We start from the raw sequence: 18681 nt of genomic DNA on the forward strand, positions 1-18681 counted from the left end.
CTTCTCTGATGAGTGACATCTGAGCAGAAGAATCAAGAACACAAGGAAGAAACATATGGCTTTTGAGAGAAGATAGCAACTATGCAGCTCCAATGTGGGATCATGCCTCTTCCGTTCTAGAAATAGTTAATAGGTCAAGTGAGGTTGGAGTGAATGAGAACTACAGAGAAGGAAATGAGTTCTGAGAGTCATCATGAGTGTAGATTATTCAGGGATCTATAGGCTACCTTGAGAACATGGGTTTTAATATCAAAAAGATGGAAAATCATTGGAAGATTTTTAGTGGAAAAATGATATTTTGCAACCTGTGTTTTTTTAAAAGCATTTAACTACAATTTTTTGGAAGAAATTATAGGATGCTGTATTAGTGTTCTATAGATAATCTTACAAATTATCCAAACTTGATGACTGAAAACAAAACAGATTTAATATTTTGTAAATCTGAAAATAAAGAGTTGGACACTGATCTCACTGGGCTAAGCTCAAGATGTTGGCAGAGTGCTTTTTTTTTTTTTTTCTTCCTGGAAACTATAGGAAGAAATCTATTCAGTTTCCTTGCCTTTTCCAGCTTCCAGAGGCTGCCCACTTTTTGCGACTCTGGGCTTTTTCCTTCTATCTTCAAAGCCAGTAACATTGGGCCAAGCCCTCTTGTTCTCTCCTCTACCTGTCTTTTCTACTTTCAAGAACCATGTGATTACATTGGACCTACTCATGCAAAACCTTATCAAGAGGTCATTTGATTAGTGAACAAGTTTTTAATAATAAATTATTTTTATTGGTGTTCAATTTGCCAACATACAGAATAACACCCAGTGCTCATCCCATCAAGTGCACATTCACCCCCACCCCCCGCCCTCCTCCCCTTTCACCACCCCAGTTCATTTCCCAGAGTTAGGAGTCTTCCAAGTTCTGTCTCCCTTTCTGATATTTCCCACTTATTTTTTCTCCTTTCCCCTTTATTCTCTTTCACTATTATTTATATTCCCCAAATGAATGAGAACATATAATGTTTGTCCTTCTCCGATTGACTTACTTCACTCAGCATAATACCCTCCAGTTCCATCCACGTAGAAGCAAATGGTGGGTATTTGTCGTTTCTAATAGCTGAGTAATATTCCATTGTATACATAAACCACATCTTCTTTATCCATTCATCTTTCGATGGACACCGAGGCTCCTTCCACAGTTTGGCGATTGTGGACATTGCTGCTATAAACATCGGGGTGCAGGTGTCCCGGCATTTCACTGCATCTGTATCTTTGGGGTAGATCCCCAACAGTGCAATTGCTGGGTCGTAGGGCAGGTCTATTTTTAACTCTTTGAGGAACCTCCACACAGTTTTCCAGAGTGGCTGCACCAGTTCACATTCCCACCAACAGTGCAAGAGGGTTCCCTTTTCTCCACATTCTCTCCAACATTTGTGGTTTCCTGCCTTGTTAATTTTCCCCATTCTCACTGGTGTGAGGTGGTATCTCATTGTGGTTTTGATTTGTATTTCCCTGATGGCCAGTGATGCGGAGCATTTTCTCATGCGCTTGTTGGCCATGTCTATGTCTTCGTCTGTGAGATTTCTCTTCATGTCTTTTGCCCATTTCATGATTGGATTGTTTGTTTCTTTGCTGTTGAGTTTAATAAGTTCTTTATAGATCTTGGAAACTAGCCCTTTATCTGATAGGTCATTTGCACATGTCTTCTCCCATTCTGTAGGTTGTCTTTGAGTTTTGTTGACTGTATCCTTTGCTGTGCAAAAGCTTCTATCTTGATGAAGTCCCAATAGTTCATTTTGGCTTTTGTTTCTTTTGCCTTCGTGGATGTATCTTGCAAGAAGTTACTGTGGCCGAGTTCAAAAAGGGTGTTGCCTGTGTTCTCCTCTAGGATTTTGATGGACTCTTGTCTCACCTTTAGATCTTTCATCCATTTTGAGTTTATCTTTGTGTATGGTGCAAGAGAGTGGTCTAGTTTCATTCTTCTGCATGTGGATGTCCAATTTTCCCAGCACCACTTATTGAAGAGACTGTCTTTCTTCCAGTGGATAGTCTTTCCTCCTTTATCGAATATTAGTTGACCATAAAGTTCAGGGTCCTCTGCCCAAGCCCCCCGAGCTGCCCCCGCCCCGCAGCCCCCTCCGCGGAGCCGCCCCCGAGCCCCCCGAGCTGCTCCGGGTCCCCCCGTGCGCGCTGCAGCCCTTAGGGAGCTTGGGGCGCTCTCCCGGGGCGCAGGTGCCTGTCAGTGTCCCTGGGAGCTCGAGGGCATCCCCGCCCTCCTGGGTCCTGCTCCACCTCCCCGCGAGCCCTTTTCCCCCGGGAAGGTCGGTGCAGCTCCTGCTCCTCCGGGTCGGGGCTCTCCTGTCCTGGGGACACTCGCCCCGGCCTCAGCCCGGCTCCTCGCGGGGCCCCTCCCCCTTGGAGGCCTTTGTTTCTTTCTTTCTTTTTCCCCGTCTTCCTACCTTGGTAGAAGCGCGAACTCTTCTCACTGTAGCCTTCCAGCTGGTCTCTCTTTTAATCTCAGGCCGGGGGATCCCTGGGTGGCACAGTGGTTTGGCGCCTGCCTTCGGCCCGAGGTGTGATCCTGGAGACCTGGGATCGAGTCCCACCTCGGGCTCCCTGCATGGAGCCTGCTTCTCCCTCTGCCTGTGTCTCTCTCTGCCTCTCTCTCTCTGTGTGTGACTATCATAAATAAATAAAAATCTTAAAAAAAATTTAAACCTCAGGCCGAATTTGTAGATTTTCAGGATGATTTTCAGGTAATTTGGTGGGGACAGGTGACTTGGGGACCCTACTCTTCCGCCGTCTTGCCTCCTCCGATTAGTGAAGAATTTTATCTGCCATCCTAATTCATATTTGAGAATTACTAACATATTCACAAGATTTGGGGTTAAATTATGGACATGCTTGGAGAGCTATTATTCTATCACAGGTAGGATACATGTAGAAATAAGACTGACAAAAAGGCTAATTGAAATATGCCATAAGAGATAACAGTAACTGGGGCATAGTGGAAATAAGGGAGATGAAGATAAGTGATTGGATTCTGGAAATATTTTGAAGGCATAAGAGGAAATATCCTGATATACCAGACATATGTGTGTGTGTGTGTGCTTGTGTGTGTGTGGTGGTTATTGAGGAGTAAACAGTTTCGGGTCATGATAAAGTAATTTTTAGATTCCTGTTAGACATGAAAAAAGATGTTGAGCAGCCAGATGACAGGCAAAGGTACAGAAATGAGTTTAGGAATGCAGTTATGCAGATGTTAATTTGATAGTCTTTAAATCATCTAGGAAGTGTGTATTGATTTAAAAAAAAAAAAAGGGAGTGGTCTGAGCTCAGAGCCTTGGAACATTCCAACATTTACAGATGAAGATGATGAGGTGGGATAAGAAACAAAATTTAAAAATAAGCAACTGATAAGGAGCAGGGGAACAATAATGTTGTATTACAAAGGTCAGGAGGAAGTGATAGATAATTGTGAAATGTGGCTGATAGAACTGAAAAACTATGATGGGGTATTTTATATGGAGGTCACTGTGACCTTGACAATAATTACTTCTGTCATGGAATGATTGTTCTAAAGCCTTAGTGAGATGAAGTCTAAGAGAGAGAAATGAGAGAAAAGGGAATCCGTATATAGCGAAGACTCTTCTAAAAACTTTGTTATTATTTTATTTCACTGAATTTTATATAAATGGAATAATTCTCATCTCCTTTTTGTATAGTTTTGTTGCATTGTTTTTGGATGTTTGACATAGATAATTAACATTTCATTTATTCTTAAACTTTATGAAAGAATGCCATTCTTATATGTAAACTTATGATATTTTCTTTAATTGAAATTATATTACAAAGATTCATCTGCATTGTTGTTTGAGGCTGAAGATATTTATTTACTTTTTAAATACTGGTTTATTTATTTTTGAGACAGACCCGCAAGCCAGGGTGCGGAGGGCCAGAGGGAGATGCAGGGAAAGGATCTCAAGGAGACTCCCTGCTGAGTGCAGAGCCCTATGCGACAGGGACTCCATCCCATGACCCCCGAGATCAGGACTTGAGCTGAAATCAAGTCAGACACTTAACTGACTGAGCCACCCAGGTAACCCCAAAGGTATTGAGTTTGAATGCTAAATTATACTGTATTATAAGGCTATCCTTTAGTTTCATCACTCATTGTTCTGTGGATGGGAATTTCAGTCATGTCCAGGGGTTTACTATTGTAAATGTGCTTTTTGACATTCTTGTACAGTTCTCTCATTGTGCTGTGGGATGTCCCTTTGATCACATTCCTCGGAGTGGAGTTGCTGTGGCATAGGATATAAAAATAGTCAATTTCAGAAATGAGCCATACTTTATAAAATGGTTTCACCAATTTACTCTTCTTTTACCAATGTTTGAATTCCTGTCTATCCATAAATTCTCCAATACAATTCATGGGATTTATTTTTATATTCTGAATGATAATCCTTTATTAGTCTCATCTTTTGCAAATATCTTCTCTTAGTTTGCACCTTTAATCTTTACTCTTTCTTTACTCTTTTCTTTACTCTCTTTTTTATGAAATAATTCTTTTTTTTTGAATGGAATATTTCTGAATTTATTTTTTTTTGTTTTTTGTTGTTTTTTTTAATAAATTTATTTTTATTGGTGTTCAATTTACCAACATACAGAATAACACCCAGTGCTCATCCCATCAAGTGCCCACCTCAGTGCCTGCCACCCAGTCACCCTCACACCCGCCCTCCTCCCCTTCCACCACCCCAGTTCGTTTCCCAGAGTTAGGAGTCTTCCATGTTCTGTCTCCCTTTCTGATATTTCCCACTTATTTTTTCTTCTTTCCCCTTTATTCCCTTTTACTATTATTTATATTCCCCAAATGAGTGAGAACATATAATGTTTGTCCTTCTCCGATTGGCTTACTTCATTCAGCATAATACCCTCCAGTTCCATCCATGTAGAAGCAAATGGTGGGTATTTGTCATTTCTAATGGCTGAGCAATATTCCATTGTCTACATAAACCACATCTTCTTTATCCATTCATCTTTTGATGGACACCGAGGCTCCTTCCACAGTTTGGCTATTGTGGACATTGCTGCTAGAAACATTGGGGTGCAGGTGTCCCGGGGTTTCACGGCATCTGTATCTTTGGGGTAAATCCCCAACAGTGCAATTGCTGGGTCGTAGGGCAGATCTACACAAAGATAAACTCAAAATGGATGAAAGATCTAAATGTGAGACAAGAGTCCATCAAAATCCTAGAGGAGAACACAGGCAACACCCTTTTTGAACTCGGCCACAGTAACTTCTTGCAAGATACATCCGCGAAGGCAAAAGAATCAAAAGCAAAAATGAACTATTGGGACTTCATCAAGATAAGAAGCTTTTTCACAGCAAAGGATACAGTCAACAAAACTCAAAGACAACCTACAGAGTGGGAGAAGATATTTGCAAATGACGTATCAGATAAAGGGCTGGTTTCCAAGATCTATAAAGAACTTATTAAACTCAACAGCAAAGAAACAAACAATCCAATCATGAAATGGGCAAAAGACATGAACAGAAATCTCACAGACGAAGACATAGACATGGCCAACATGCATATGAGAAAATGCTCTGCATCACTTGCCATCAGGGAAATACAAGTCAAAACCACACTGAGATACCACCTCACACCAGTGAGAATGGGGAAAATTAACAAGGCAGGAAACCACAAATGTTGGAGAGGATGCGGAGAAAAGGGAACCCTCTTGCACTGTTTGTGGGAATGTGGTGTAGCCACTCTGGAAAACTGTGTGGAGGTTCCTCAAAGATTTAATAATGAAATAATTCTTAAATCCAATGTTTTCACATTTTTAAAAATTATTTTTACATTTTCTAAAGATCTTATTTGTTTATTCATGAGAGACACACAGAGAGAGGCAGAGACATAGGCAAAGGGAGAAGCAGGCTCCCCGTGGGGAGCCCAATGTAGAAGTGGATCCCCAGACCCCAGGATCACAATTTGAGTCAAAGGCAGACACTCAACCACTGAGCCATCCAGGTGCTCCTATTTTTACATTTTCATCTTGCTTAAGAAATATTGCCCAATCTTAATATTTAAAAATTTTGTCACTGACATGTAAAATTTTGTTCAGTTAGGAATTTCTTTTGGTATTTTGTTTGGGATCATGAGCTTTTTTTCCATAGAATTAAAAAAGAGTACCTCTAAGATTTATTGACTACTCATCTTCTCTGCTAATTGCCTGTGTTCTCCTAAATTTAAATATATCAAAAATATCATGCATACATACACAGTATACTTCTGGAATCTATGTCTTTTCTTCTTTTTAATTATATATTGCTATACAAATAACACATTTTCCTAATTAGTATAGCTCTATAAGAAACATTGATATCTATTAGAGCTACTTTTCCCTCCTCCTCTTCTTTGGGAATACCTTGACACTTTGTAGCCCTTTGAACACACTGTATCAATTTTTAAATTGCATTGTCTAATTGCATTAAAAACATAGTAGCCATTTGAAATTGGGTTAAATCTATACATCATTCTGATGTATAGAAAAATAGTTACTATTTTTATGAAATTGTTTCTTCCACTCTATGAATATCATATACTCTTTCTTTTTTAAAGTTTTGTATTTCAAAACAATTGTATAATATTTCATATATATTTGCTATTTTTAGATATGTGTTTATGTGTCATTCACTTTATTTTGATATTTTAAATAGTATATAGCTGTATAGATAGATAATAGATGATAGATGATAGATAATAGGCAGATAATTGTATTTCTTATTTCTTGGGTAAAGAAATTCAATTAAAATTTGAAAATGATCTTTTATCCTACAAAATTGTTAAATTCTGTTATTAATCACAATAATTTGGTCATAATTTTTTTGCTTTTTTTACATATACAATCAAATAATCTGCAAATAATAGTTTATCTCCTTCCATGTCTTCTTAACATAAGTCAACAGTATTGGATTTCTAGGATCTCAGCTTTAGGTGTCTCAGCTGCCCAGCAATCCAGGCTGAGCCTTTGTAGTGTGTCTCAGTACCTAGCTAGTTAAAACTTTGTAGTGTAGTCAGCTCTGGTCGACAGTGATTGGCAGGTACTCTAAGGACAAATGCACAAACACTGGCTTTCAATACTAGGTCATCCTTTAGGGATTTTTGCTTTCTTGTTATTTCTGGATTCCAATGAATTTCTTTCATTCCCTGCAGTTAAATTTTTGGGGGGAAGAAGGGAGGGCAGTTTTTATGTCTGATTTTCATGTTTTAAGCATTATTTTTGTGACTGCATTTCAGAGAAAGGTTGATGTTGGCCTAAAGTTTGAATCTGCCTCATTGCCAGGAATGTTTTACTTTTTGCTGGGTATGTTTTGCTTTGTTTTTAGAGGGCTTTGTTTTTGTTTTTGTTTTAAGATAGGACATATTACTGTATATTATTATACTGATGGAAATTAACTGGTGGAGATAGAATAATTAATGATACAGGATTGAGGGAAAACAATCTTTGCATCATTGATTCTGAGAAGAAATGAGATACAAGTTAACCTCGGACAGATGCATGGACACTATATCAATGGAAACAGAAGAAAAGTAAAGGGTGAAGATTCTAGTACAGACAGATGGGTAGAACTGATCATCAGCATGACTGGCACCTACCTCCTTTTTCTTGGGCCTCTTCTGAACTTAACCAAGGAGTTTTCATGAAGTTACATTAAAAAACTCTCACATTTACTTTCTGATCGTTTTTTTTTTCTCTTCTTGCTGTAATTTTCATGTAAGTCTTTCAGACTCTTTTACTTGGACTTCCTGATTGATGCTGGACATAACATATTTGGTGTGCAATACTGATATGGATATTCTCACCATATTTATGTGTTTTTACAATTCTTATAAAAAACAAATGTAAGAGTGGAGGCACTCAAACATGTGGGTTAGAGTAGCTACTTCAAATCAAATGTGTTTGCTATATACTGATCTTACGTCAGTGGGGCTCAGTGAACAGGAGCTCCAGTGAATCATAGTGGAAGATAGTCTAGTTGCTGTGGAAACAAGCTTAAAGTATTTTAAGGACTGTGGAACGTTGGACATTCTAGCTCACATTTTTGTGTCTTGTTTCCTTCATCTGTAAAATGTCGAAGTTTAGCTTGATGGATCTTTAATATATCTACCAGATCTCACTCTCACATAGACAAGTACTTCTAGTGCTGGAATATAAAAACACATTTTTTAATTCCATCACATCAGACCTGTTGTCCATTCCTTATGGACATTTGATAAATAAACCAACTGCAGTAAAGTGAAATTTGTAAATGAATGTCTGAAGGTAAATTATCAACTGACAGAAGTTCATAGTTTGAACTGAGTTGTTAGTTGTTCAAATATACTCTAACATCAAAATGAGACCATCAGGTAAGTGAATGGAAAAGGTAAAATGTGAGACAACCGTGTCCTTTTTCTCTCATTATTTCTGGAACTTTTTGGAAGACATTAAGCCTTACAACTTGCAAATCTCATAATTCTTAATTTTCTTTTTTCTCATACTTCCTTGAATGTTCTATCTGTCTCCTAGGAGCAAAATGATAGATTCAAATTCCAAGTCCTATCCATTACACACTGCAGAAGTACACAATTATTTAAACATCCTTATAATTGATAATTTCCAATATTTTCAATTGAAGAAAAGCACATAATTTCCTATAGTTTTAGAGTGAAAGCAAGTTGCTTACATTAGTTCATATGAATAATATTGTAATGTGTTTCTTACAAGGAATAATTAATTTCACTTTTGGCATTTACAATAAAATATTCATTTAGTCATTTATTTCAGGTTATAATGTAAGTCAGAGAATGGACTCTCATTTACTAAGTCTAAGTTTTCTTAAGTATAGATCCATGAACCAAAGAGCACTATATAAATTCTCTCTTATGGAGATTAAAAATAACTTCTGACAACAGTAAATTGTATAAAGTTCAAGGGATCATGAGATGATAGTTCTTGACCTGACCACTTGGCAATCATCCTACTGTGCAAGCTATACCAGTTTTAATGCTCTTTGTTTTCTAAGTTTTAAATGTTTGTTTTGTTTTTCATTTATCATAAAGGAATGCTTCATTATATTCAGACCAATCTTTCAGGTTTTACCTGATGAAACTGTATAAGAATACAATAGGGGCTCCTGGCTGGCTCAGTTGGCAGACTATATGACTCTTGATCTCAGGGTCATGAGTTAGAGCCCCACAATGGGTGTATAGATTATTTTTTAAAAATACAGTAATTGATGACTCATTATTTCTTAAGCAGTGGAGCACTAATATTTCACCTTGACTTACCACCTCCCCCAGTACACGAAAAGGCAGTTCTTTCCTTTAAACAGAAAGGTGCAGATGGTTGAGGGAAGAGGTATTTGATGAGAAGACCAAAGCTGCATTCATTCCAAGATCCATTTTACCCTTAGCTCTAAGGAAGAATTGATAGTCTATGGCTACAATTGATGAGGTTGGCTGTTCACATTATTTTTTAACATCTACTGTACACATAGAGGCTATTGGCATAATAATTCTTAACTATTCTCTAGCCAAGAAAAGTGACTGAGTAGGTGGGGTTCTTAAAATGTTAACTTTGAGTTTGGCTAACTGTTAAACATTGTGTTATAGACTATAACTTATTAAAATCATATAAATTTATAAGGGCCTTCTGAAATATACTTTAATAAAGTATCTAATAATTCAAATTACTTTCACTCCTCAGCTCCTCAAAAAGAGAAAACAAAACATTAGGAGAAAAGGAAAAAGTCTTGTGTCCTTGTGTGCTTGTGTTTTAGTGGAAAGTAAGTTACTCTCTGTCTCCTCTTTTTCAATAAACAGATATCATTCTGTAAGTTTTTAATTTTTTAATTTCCAAAGTATCAAATTATTTTTTAATGCTTTATTAAACAATACATCTCCAGGTAAAATCCAAATGATGGCTACAAGTAGATTATAATTATTACATAAAATATTTTCTCAAATCAATTACTAGAAAATTACAACTATTGAAAATATGTATTTTTAAAGATTTTATTCATTTATCCATGAGAGACACAGAGAGAGAGGGAGGGACATAGACAGAAGGAGAAGCAGGCTCCCTGTGGGGAGCCTGATGAGGGACTCAATCCCAGGACCCCAGGGTTATGACCTGAGCCAAAGGCAGACACTCAACCACTGAGCCATCCAAGTGTCCTGAAAATACAATTTTTAAAAAGGCAAAACTATGATTCACATTCAAATATAAAATAATACCTAAATAACTAAATATTTAGTTCAACTTATTAATTAATAAGGGAATCAACTGATGGTTACTCTCAATTTGTTGGTTTAGATTTAAACTGAAAATGTTCAACAGTGCCATAAACTGTACTCAGGATTATTTGTTCTATTGAACAGAACTTAGCCAAATCTGTTTTGGACAAAAGTGCAGAAATTAAGTTTACCCCTAAAGAGTTATAGAATAATCTGAAAAAAATAAAGTCAATCAGACTTGTAATCAAAGAACTCTCAGTAAACTTATTTGCCTATTTCTAAGAATTGCATATTTTTTTTTGGCAGAAGTTTTTCCATACAGCTAACACCTTCCACGTGTAGGCTATTCATGAAAAGAACACAGGATCAGTATGCCAAAACCCTATATTATTTGCTGCCCCAAAGAATGAACAGGCATTTAATAGCATTTTACCCCAAGTCATTAAAACCTCAAACTGCAGAGTCTGGTAATAGTAGGATGTAATGTTAAGCAGATCTTAAGTCATTTTTTACTGGCTCTGTGGGTTTGGTTGCCTTAAACTCTTAAGCTTTGGTTTGAGAAACAGGTTAAATATGTAAAATGAACTGGAATATCCGCTCCATGTGATTCTAGTAAAGAGTAAATGAGGTATAAATAAATGTTCATAAAACTTTAGAGTATCAGCTCATATATACTTATCACTCATTACAAAATAACTTCTTTACCTTAATGTAAATACTTGTAGATATTTATTTTCTACCTAGCTATGCATTCAAATAGTTTTTGTATTGTTTAATACTCAGAATGCATGCATGAAGTAGATTTGTCACATTTTTTAATAATAAATTTATTTTTTATTGGTGTTCAATTTGCCAACATACAGAATAACACCCAGTGCTCATCCTGTCAAGTGCCCCCCTCAGTGCCCATCACCCATTCACATTCACCCCCACCCCCTGCCCTCCTCCCCTTCAACCACCCCTAGTTTGTTTCCCAGAGTTAGGAGTCTTCATGTTCTGTCTCCCTTTCTGATATTTCCTACCCATTTCTTCTCCCTTCCCTTCTATTCCCTTTCACTATTATTTATATTCCCCAAATGAATGAGCACATATGATTTGCCACATTTAATCAAATTTTATTGCGATTCTTTTTCTGCCTTTAGAACTGTGATAAATCCAAATAAAATGTGGAAATATAAGTAAAAGAATGTTGATATCTAAAATCATAAGTCATCCACACAAAGTTTGCTATTTATTTATTTATGATAAGTAACAATGAATCACCAAATTAAATCTCAGGATTTTATTTTTAATGACAATTTATTGGTAATAGATGATTAATGAGTTCGATGTACCTAAAGATCTAAATTCCATATGTAGCAAATGTTACTGTTACTGTGTATCTGACTATGTTTTTAAAGAAAAGAGGTTAGTAAACACTTGCTGCTAGTATTAATTTGCTAGGGCTACTGTAATAAAATACGACAGACTGGGGCGTTAAACAATGGCATTCTATTTTCTCACAGTTCTGAAGACTGGAAATCCAAGATCAAGTTATTTAGAAGTTTGATTTTTTTTCCTCTGGCTTCTTTCCTTGACTTGCAGGTGTCTACCTTATTGCTGTATCCTCACATGGTCTTTCCTCTGTGTATTCCTGCATTTGATTCCTCTAATATCTTTGTACAAGAACACTAGTCATATTGAATTAGGATGAACCTACATGACCTTAATTTACCTTAATTATTTCTTTAAAGGTCTTATCTCCAAATACAGTCACATTCTGGAGTATTAGAGGCTAGAACTTCAAGACATGAATTTGAGGGCTGAGGCTATTCAGCCTATAACACATTCATAAGGATCTTGGATATACATATGTTTTGGGAAATACTTTACATTTTTTCCTAAGGCAGTATATCTCAATAGAAAAGATAGTCTCTGAAACCATGCTGCCTGACCCCCAATGCTGTTACACCACTTGTTCTGTCATTCTGAATATGCAACTATGCAACTTAACTTCCCTGTGCCTATTTTTCTCTATTTCTTCAATACAGATAATTGTCATATATACTTTGTAGGTTTGGTGTATGAAGGCAAATGAGTTAATTCATATGCCACATTAGAAAAATATCTATAAATATTCAATAATGCTCAGATAATATTAATACTATTTATTTCCTTTAACTAAGTAATATATCATAAACAAACCCAATGAATCTCAAATAGAAATTAAAAAGAAGATATTCATCCATTTGTCTCTCTCTTTCTTGATATATATTCAATATTCTTTATAAACCAATTTAATTTATAAAATTATATATATTTATAGATATATAATTTTAATAAATTTAGATTTAATCTTGTCTTTTTCTGAGGTACCATATTTCATTAATATAAAAAACTAAGATCTTTTCAATATTCAATTCTTATCATCAAGTTGAAATGTGTATCATGTGATCTCTAAGAATCAAGAAGGAAGAGATTTTAAGACCCTGTTAATTTGCAGTGGAAGAGTCAACACTCTCTTTTATTTAGTGATTAATTCAACATATCTATTTTTGAAGTATATATTATGTAAAATTTGGAGAATATATATAGTGTCTTCCTACTTGGAGAAATAACACAGAATTTGAGGATTTTGTTCTTGATGAAAACTTACCTCAGTGCATGACAGAACTGAATTAACATTCAGCATGTGATGAAAAGAATAATGATTAAAAAGGAATACTGGTAACTATCCACAACAAACTTTGACTTGTGAGTGGATAATATTCAGATAAAAATACTTTAAAATGAATAGAAGCTAATCCTGAAGTAGCTCTTTTGAGAGCACATATTGAAAGTTACCGTATGTCTGTTTGCAATGTGAAATACAACATAGTGTGGTGGACTACATGATTTATCAGAGATTTCTGCATTCTTCTGACCCTGTGAGTCTATGGAAGCTTTACAAACACTGCTGCCATAAATACTCATGATGCCTATTCAGCACGCTGAGTCAAAGGCAATTGATCTGGGTTGGCCTTCATCCATGTCAGGTGTATATGGTACTTTTCTTCTATTTTGGCCCTAAATTATGATGACAACTTCCCATTTTGCATCAAGTGGTTATTTTTATTCTCATGGTGATTGAAGTTCACTCAAGAGATAGAAGACAATCATGTATTTTCTGTATGGGAAATTCAATTCTTCCAACCTTTTGCAGTATTACATTTGAGATCATTTTCTTTTTTTAACCAACAGATATCTTCATAATTCATATATAAGCATGGAGTGAAAGATTGCTGATGATCCTGAAAAGGAGCAGAGCCATGTTTCCTAGTTCCAGCTTATGGCCCTGATCTGACAAGTGAAAATAAAAGGTAAGATTTACTGGCAGCAAAGAATAGCTATGGAATTCATGGGCTAAGAGAATTTGACTTATTTATTTAACTGAATTTGAAATAAAATATATAGTATAGTGCAAGTGAGGGTCAGGGAGAAATTAAATAAAAGATTGGGGAGTGGAAATATTACCTGAGCTTAACTGAACATCAAATAAACACAATATATATTTATCCGGTTCTTTGGGGATCATTTTATTAAAACTTTCATTCTCATTTTTAAAAAATAAATATTTTCCATTTAGAGGAAAAAAAATACTGGCAGTATATCTTAACGAAGGTTTGAAGATATACTGAATCTGTACTTGCAAATAGGAATTTTATTGGTCCTCCTAATCAATGTGTTTCTTAATTGAAATTTAGCAATTAGGTTAGATTAACTAAGAGATCCTTTATCTGTTAATTTATGAACAGACTAATACCTGTGTAGACATGGTGTTCTATTTGAAAGACAAAATCTAAGATTTATTTATATGAAAGAAGACAAATAAGCTGTAGAAATTATTCACAACTGTCGAGATCATAAACCTTATACCAAACGGCACAAAGGAAGGACATCTTTGGCATAGAAATCTAAATACCATGTCTTATTTCTCTGTAATGGAAATGATTGCAGAATGTGATGAATATATAAAAGAATAAATTCATTAAAATAGTCCACTGTCTTTGTAAGCAGCATACTCAAGTGCTTCTACTTCAGTTTTTAGACCTCATGGCTTTAGTAAATTTCTCACCTGTTTCTGCATGTGACTTTCTAGAGAGTGGTTTGGTGCTAGATATTTTGGTTGAGAAGATTTACACTTACTGTGTTCAAATATCTTGCAAATATATGAAAGTCTTTAGACTTAAACTGTTATAAATTTATTTTACCCATCTCTAAGTAAGATATTGTTTATTGAGAAAAATAAAGACATCATTTTGCTTCATTTAGATGTAATTAGATTTTCTCAGAAACATTTCACATGCTAATTGGTACCTAGGGTTTTGTAGAATTTTACACAATTAAAAGTTTTTTTTAAAGATTTAGCAGTACATTAAAAAATAGTATATATTCAGTTCTATTACTTTAAAGATTACAATGTATCTTTAAGAGAAAATTGATTAATGAGAATGTTATAAATTTTCCTTGTAAATATTCTAACAAAATGTTATTTGGAATAGCTAAATAGTTAGTTCACCTCTACTTCTCATATGTAGATGGATAAGAAACATATCTGAAATATTTTTTTGAAACATGTTTCCAAAAGTTTGCATGGCTAAATATCAGCATATTATGATTTTTCAATGGGAAAATAATATTCTGTGAGTTACGTGCAGGTAAACAGCTGTAACATATGTCCTGCTTCAAAGTTTCAATATAAACATACATGCATTATAGTTTGTAGAAATGTAACAAGAACATAGGAACATGTTTAGTTGGAAACTAATGTGCAATCTGAGGAGAAATTCAGTGCAGTAGTGGTAAAATATGTTCTGGAGGTCAGATAATACAAATATTGATGAAAATATTAAGTATTCTCACACTAATATCTTTCAAAATAGCATGAAGAGTATCATTAGCAAAATAGCTGACTGGGAAGCTAAAAACTCTTGTTTCCTATGGAGACATCAAAAACAGAAATCTGTTTTTCTTTGTTCCCTTTATTTTATATGAGATGATGGATGCTAACTAAGCATTGCTATAATCATTTCACAATATATGTAAATCAAATGATTATGCTGTGTACTTTAAACGTATCCAGTGATATGTGTCTATTATATCTCAATAAAATTGGAAAAACAAATGCTTCAAAGCATTTAAAGATTAAAAATAATAATAAATAACAAATAAATAAAAACTGGCTAAGCAACCACATTATAGCAACCAAATGAATACCAAATCATAAAAAGCCACTTTCAAAATAGTAAGACAGGGTAGCCTGGGTGGCTCAGTGGTTTAGCCACGGCCTTCAGCCCAGGGTGTGATACTGAAGACCCAGGACACAGTCCCACATCGAGCTCCCTGCATGGAGCCTGCTTCTCCCTTTGCCTGTGTCTCTGCTTCTGTGTGTGTGTGTGTGTGTGTGTGTGTGTGTGTGTGTGTGTTTTTAAAAAAATAAAAAATAAAAAAATAGTAAGACATTTTGTGGTGGTTTTATTCACTCTTGTCTTTGCATCCATGGCACAGAGTTGTCTTGGTCTCCAGATGGGGGCAGCCCAATACTCATTCCTTTCCTCAAGCAAGAGGGAGGAAAGCAGACCTTTGCAATGTTCTAACCTGTCTGGTGCCTACTGTAAGAACTGGTCTCTGCCTAACTTAAATGCCATATAGGGAGAAACAGAGTCTCTGTTTAGAAAACTGTAGCAGGAAGCCAGACCTACAGATGCCGAAGGAGCAGGAGATTACTGAATAGAGATACAATATACCATCCAAGGCCTTAAGGAGAAGCTGCCATGAGACTCTGAAAAAATTAAGACATTTAAAATCACCATGTGGACACCTGGGTGGCTCAGCGGTTGAGCATCTGCCTTCGGTTTAGGGCATGATCCTGGACTCCGGGATCCAATCCCGCACGGGGCTCCCTGACAGGAGCCTGCTTCTCCCTCTGCCTATGTCTCTGACTCTCATGAATTTAAAAACAACAACAACAACAACAACAACAACAACAACAACAAAACTACCTTGTATGTTGTAGAGAAATTTCTAAAAGCCACACATTTTGTGCATGTTTATAAAATCACTGAGAAGACCATGCTCAGAGCATGTCAATCTAATTAAATGAAGGATTTCTACTGCACAAAACCAATCTGGACAGATTGGTAGAAGTGGCCATTTTTTCAAATGTCCAATTTTCAACCAAAAATTATAAAATATACAAAGACACAGTAAGATATGGCCCATTCAAATGAAGAAAATTAAATGTCAGAAGTTCTTCTAACTATCTTAGAAGAACCACAGGCATCCCATATACTAGGTAAAGACTTTGAAACAGGTCTCTTAAGTATGCTTAAATGGTGAAGGGAAAACATGGACAAAGAGCTAAAACAAAAATCAGGAAAAAATCAAGAAAACTAGAAAAAAGTTTCTCAGGGAGTTTCAAAAATGGACGATATTATCTAGATTGTAGTTTTATAATATAATGATGGGTGCTATATAGAAAATAGTTTTACAGGAAGCAAGAGAGGATGTTAGGTAACTGTCCTTAAGTGTATTTTACCAATTCTAGTAAGAGTGATTTAGAATTGGCAGGTGTTACAGAACCAGAGTCAGAAGGAGGACACATAAACGATGTATATGATATGGTTACCTGAATTGTCTGGTGGTTGGATTGAGTTAGACATCTAATCGTGTGAGATAACTATGACTGAGTACACACAGTGGATTTTATGCCATAAAAACAAATGAAACATTATATTTGAAATCCTATTAGACATCCAAGTAAGGATGTCAAATAGATACAGAACTGTATATGGTACTGCAGATCAGAAGGAAGATCTTGGCTTCAAATTTAGTATATTAACTACATTTAAAAGTATAAGAAGGGTTGATATCTTAGGGAGAAAGTGTGAAGAGAAACAATAAGTGTCATCAGGTTGTTATCTAGAACAATAATATATAATTGTTATATTTTCAAAAGTTCAAGCTATAAAAATATCATAAAAATGAGGCATGATATTTTCTGGACTCATTATTGAGATGAAACCAAAGACTTAAATGTTTAATATGAGAAATGAGGTTGCCACAACATAATGTTGACACTCTCTGGTACCATTCCTATTTAGTGCAGTTGACATACCTTGAACATTATTTTTCAACACATAAATGTGTACTCTAAGCTTACTAATATTTGGCCCAAAGTAGAATGCAACATGATGGATGGTCTGTGAAGAATCACCAATAGGCAATACATTCCACTGTGAAATAAACCCCGAGGGCCACAGGAAATTAAAAAAATATATTGCAAATATAAATGGTGGTTAAATAATTAGAGAAAGAGGACAAAATGGATAGAGTAGACATTGCTAGGACAGAAACACTTGACTTGGAAACATGGTAGACAATGTAGGAAGGGAAAATGAAGTTAACTCTAAGGGTGTAAGTCTGACTAATTAAAAAACATAATATTACAAAAAAGAAGAAGAAAGGGTAGATGAAGAAGAAGCTGAGTAAAGAAAGTTATGAGTTTTATCCCATATGATTAATTACAATATCAAGAAAAAACAGTTTTCCTCATTCATACATTTCTGACACCAGATATATGGGTTTATTCCCACACTAACTAATTTTGACACTACTGGATGTCTTACAATTCAATTTAGTTCTGACACTACCTCCGTGGAGTGAAGAACAGATCCGATTCAAACAAACTAAGTTCTCATGCCTACATAATGCCCCCATCTCAGATGTCAATGACAAGTCCCAGGTTGTCCCTGGTACTTCTGACTAAGTATTAAGTTAGGGTCCCCATGATCCCCTCCTCAGGTTCAGTAATTTGCCAGAACAACTCCCAGGGAATATGTATTTACTGGTTTATTATAGAACAAAGGACACAGTGAACAACAGCCAGATGAAGAGATAAATTGCAAAAAAGTCTGGAAGAGTCCCTAGTGCTGAAGCTTCTAAGCCCATAAAATTGGGGCATGCTGACTTCAGACACCTAGATGTATTCACAAAACACCATACTTTTGGGGATTTTATGGAAGCATCATTGTCTATGCAGGATCAATCATTAATTCCACTTCCACCCCCTCTCCTGTTTCTGAAGAATGCTGGGTGGGACTGAAAGTTCCAAGCTTCTAACCACAGCTTATTCTTTCTGGAGATTAGCCCCCATCTGGTGTTCACCAATGGTCATGTTATTAGAACAAAAAACATTCCTTTCATTCAGAAGATTCCAAGGGATTTAAGAGGTTGGTGTTAGGAACTTGGGGTCAAAGACCAAATAGTAGAACAAAGATGTTCCTGGTTATCACTTGGAAATGGCAAGGGTTTTAGGAACATGTGTCAGGAAATGAACAAAGATCAACATATACAAATTTTCTACTATCCTACACTTTCAATAC

The sequence above is a fragment of the Canis lupus genome, chromosome 21 (assembly GCF_011100685.1).
Source record: "Canis lupus familiaris isolate Mischka breed German Shepherd chromosome 21, alternate assembly UU_Cfam_GSD_1.0, whole genome shotgun sequence".
NCBI classification, from domain to species: Eukaryota; Metazoa; Chordata; class Mammalia; order Carnivora; family Canidae; genus Canis; species Canis lupus.